Here is a 4,724-nt window from a genome sequence, read left to right as displayed (position 1 = left end):
AAAAAACAAATTTGATTATATTTTCAAATAACAAATTTGATGATATTTTCAAATAACAAATTTGGTGATATTTTTTTATATTCATAAATATTTTCAAATAACAAATTTGATGATATTTTTAAAAAAATTATTATTGTTTTTATACAAAATTATTACTGTTTCATATTCATATTCATTTTCTAAAAAATTATTAGATGCAACAAACAATAATAAAAAAATTACTTATGGCGCACCGCTGGCTGGTGCGCCATTACTATCTAAAAAAATTACTTATGGCGCACCGCTCTCGGGTGCGCCATTGCTATCAAAAAAAACATACTAATGGCGCACCGCCAGGGGGTGCGCCATTAGTAATCTTCCTCCTAGCTAATTCGCCCAATCCCTTCGTCCCTCCCTCGCCAGATCCACTTCCCCCCCTCGCCACACCCTCACGCCCCCTCCTTCCGCTCCGACAACCCCCGCGCCCCGCCTCGCCCTCTCGGTCCTCGCCGCCGACGGCCTGCCGCCACGACTGCCAGCCCGACGCCGCGGCGCACCCAGTCATCCGAAGCCTCTGCTGCCCCGCAGCCGGCACAGGAGCCCAGCAGCGCCTCCCTCCGTCGAGCAGCCGCTCCCACCAGCAGCGCCTCCCGCCTAGCAACGCCTCCTCCCGGAGCTACGCCGTCGACCAATCCATAGGCAGGTAGCCACCACTCCTACGTCCCCCCTTCTTCCTCCTCCCTCTTCCCTCACCCCCTCCCTCCTTCCTCTTGCATCCTCTGTCTGTTCATTTTTCCCCTGATTTTTGCATTGGATGAGTACGTGCGCTAGATTGGGTATTGTGAGAATATAACGATGGCCATTTCCTGATGAATACTTGCTGCACGATTTTTTCCGATGCATGTTAAAGTTTACTTGTGAAAGGATTTTGCATGATAGGTGTTTGTGATAATGCTTCAGATGAGCAAATGTTTTGGTTTAAACATGTTAGCAGTGAAACGTGCAATGACTGGTGATATATGAAAGGAAAAAGGTTAAGTTGTTTTATCTGCACCGTCTTGACCTGAAATCAAAGCTTAGCAGTAACATTCTGTTTGAGAGAGCAGGAGCTTTGTCTTGGTTATACACTTATACTGGCCGAAATTTGTTAACACATTAGTACTGGTGGCCGTCTTGATGCAGGAGCTCAAGAACCTGCGGCCGCAGCTCTACTCCGCCTCCAAGTACTGCGAGAAGTCCTACCTCAACACCCACCAGAAGCAGATGTGAGTAGCCACCTCTGCTGTTCCTCCTCTCCTCCATTAGAAGTAGTCGCAGAGTTATTGAGTGGACGGACATGCTTAGATGGGCCTGGAAGACAGGAAGAACATTTAACTTGAAATGGTCATGAATTGGAACTAAGTGTGTGTAGAACAACAATAACTTACACTAGTTTTGTAGCCTCCAGCAAGTTTACGAGCAAACAGAATTTTCCTTCTCTTTTAGAAATATGCAGGCAGCTCCCTGATCAGTGTTGTTGTTGGTTGCTGTAAAAAACTAGTTACCAGTGCACAAATGAGTCTGAGACATGCCAAGCTAAGCTACTCACCATTTGAACTTTTTGCGCCATCATGAGTTATCTGGATGTTAGAGTACTCTAGTACAATACTCCTATTTGTATGGTAAATTTGGTGAATGAACAGTCAACAGTGTAGTGAATGAACAGTCAACAGTGTAGTGATTTAAGGAGGAAAGTTATCCGGCTGGATTTTCTTCTTCTTAAAAGCTTCAATTTCAAAGTATAGTTTTACAAGCTTCTGCAACTTTTTCTTAACTGATGCTGCTGCTGTTATGCATGTATTCACTGTTGCTGCTGTTGTACTTGTGATGATGTTGTACTTGTGACGATGCTACTTGTGATCTTCTGAAATGACCCATTGGCGACTTCATTACGCGGGGATAATGATTTTGCAGGTACCCCGAGAGGCCCTTGAGTTTGCCGGAATGTCGATTAACTTCCTTTCCGGCAAATTCGGATACTCCATATGTCCTATTTTCAGCAAAGGTCATGCTGAAATTTTCCGTGAATTTTAGCATGACTTTGCTAAAAATATGACATATGGGGTACTTGCGACTAATGCATGGGTCGGGGTATCTTAGTACTTAGTTAAGTAGGATCAACTGCCCCGCCATTCTTGTTGCATTAAACCATAGGTGGCAATAGAGCCAAGTGATTAGTCCCAACTTAGAATTCTCCTTAGCATCGATAAACCATAGATGATAAACCCAACATAGGTGGCAATAGAGCCAAGTGATTAGTGCCAAGTGATTAGGCCCAACCTAGGGTGCCTCGGCATCGATAAACCCTAAATGATGAAAACTTAACTTGGCTTCTATAGGGTGCCTCGGTGTCGATGAGAACCTAAATGATGTACGCTTAGGCTTTTAGGATGCCTCGGCGTCGACAAACCCTAAATGATAAAAGATTAGCTTTTAGGATGCCTCGGTGTAGACAAACCCTAAATGATGAGACCATGATCTTGTTCCTTGACAATAACCAACTTTTTGACCAAACTTTTTTCCTATTTAGAGCGAAACATGGCCCACAACGATGAGGCCGGCGGTTCGGGCGGCAAGCAATTCTGGGAGCTGTCCCAGGACTTGGAGGAAGAACCTCACCGCTATGAGGACGCCGCGAAAGACACCGATCCTGACTACACAACCCCTAGTGGCGTCGGGGATGACACCACTGATGATAGCGCCGCGGATGCCACCACTGATGATGGTGGCGCACGCACAGATGGCAGCCAACCGAAGAGGCAACGAAAGGACCGGCGCCCGAACGTGCTCGGCACCGTCAGGGAGGAATTTACTGAAGTGAACTCCGACGGGCATCCGACAGCGCCCAAACACGTAGTCAAGGGGTACTCAATTCAGCTCGGGTGCATTCTCCGGAGCACCGCCTCGATCAACACCGAGAACCTAAGGCATAAGGACCGAGGGAATTTGCGCAGCCTCCTCTTCACGAAGCTGCACGAAAGATACAAGTTCCCCGCTGAGTTCGCAAACACACGCCTCTCGGGTAATAAAGTGAACGGCGCCGCCCTCTATTGGGGAACGTAGCAGAAATTTAAAATTTTCTACGCATCACCAAGGTCAATCTATGGAGTAATCTAGCAACGAGGGGAAGGAGAGTGCATATACATACCCTTGTAGATCGCTAAGCGGAAGAGTTCAAGTGAACGGGGTTGATGGAGTCGTACTCGTCGTGATCCAAATCACCGATGATCCTAGCGCCGAACGGACGACACCTCTGCGTTCAACACACGTACGGTTGGGAGACGTCTCCTCCTTCTTGATCCAGCAAGGTGAGAGGAGAAGTTGAGGGAAAACTCTGACAGCACGACGACGTGGTGGTGATGGAGCTCGTGGTTCTCCGGCAGGGCTTCGCCAAGCACTACGGAGGAGGATGAGGTGTTGGAGGAGGAAGAGGGCCGCGCCAGGGGAAGGGTGCGGATGCCCTCTCTCTCCTGTTGGAAATATGCCCTAGAGGCAATAATAAAAGTGTTATTATTATATTTCTTTGTTCATCATAATAGTCTTTTATTCATGCTATAACTGTATTATCCGGAAATCGTAATACACGTGTGAATACATAGACCACAATATGTCCCTAGTAAGCCTCTAGTTGACTAGCTCGTTGTGATCAACAGATAGTCATGGTTTCCTGGCTATGGACATTGGATGTCGTTGATAACGGGATCACATCATTAGGAGAATGATGTGATGGACAAGACCCAATCCTAAGCATAGCACAAAGGTCGGTTAGTTCGTTTGCTAGAGCTTTTCCAATGTCAAGTATCTCTTCCTTCGACCATGAGATCGTGTAACTCCTGGATACCGTAGGAATGCTTTGGGTGTATCAAACGTCACAACGTAACTGGGTGACTATAAAGGTGCACTACAGGTATCTCCGAAAGTGTCTATTGGGTTGACACGGATCGAGACTGGGATTTGTCACTCCGTATGACGGAGAGGTATCTCTGGGCCCACTCGGTAATGCATCATCATAATGAGCTCAAGGTGACCAAGGTGTTGGCCACGGGATCATGCATTACGGTACGAGTAAAGTGACTTGCCGGTAATGAGACTGAACAAGGTATTGGGATACCGACGATCGAGTCTCGGGCAAGTAACGTACCGATTGACAAAGGGAATTGTATACGGGGTTTGATCGAATCCTCGACATCGTGGTTCATCCGATGACTTCATCGAGGAGCATGTGGGAGCCAACATGGGTATCCAGATCCCGCTGTTGGTTATTGACCGGAGAGTCTCGGTCATGTCTGCATGTCTCCCGAACCCGTAGGGTCTACACACTTAAGGTTCGGTGACGCTAGGGTTATCAGGAAGACAAGTATGTGATTACCGAATGTTGTTCGGAGTCCCGGATGAGATCCCGGACGTCACGAGGAGTTCCGGAATAGTCCGGAGGTGAAGTTTTATATAAGGGAAGTTGTTATACAGACACCGGAAAGTTTCGGGGGCTTATCGGTATTGTACCGGGGCCACCGGAAGGGTTCCGGGGGTCCACCGGGAGGGGCCACCCCTCCCGGGGGGCCACATGGGGCCGCATGGGATAGCAGCCAGCCCCTGGTGGGCTGGGCGCGCCCCCCACCTTGGGCCCATGCGCCTAGGGTTGGGGGGGAAACCCTAAAGGGGGCGCCCCCCTTGCTTGGGGGGCAAGTCCCCCCACCCTGGCCGCC

Source organism: Triticum dicoccoides, chromosome 6A (assembly GCF_002162155.2).
Source record: "Triticum dicoccoides isolate Atlit2015 ecotype Zavitan chromosome 6A, WEW_v2.0, whole genome shotgun sequence".
Taxonomy (NCBI): Eukaryota; Viridiplantae; Streptophyta; class Magnoliopsida; order Poales; family Poaceae; genus Triticum; species Triticum dicoccoides.
Note: the sequence above shows the minus strand (reverse complement) of the source record.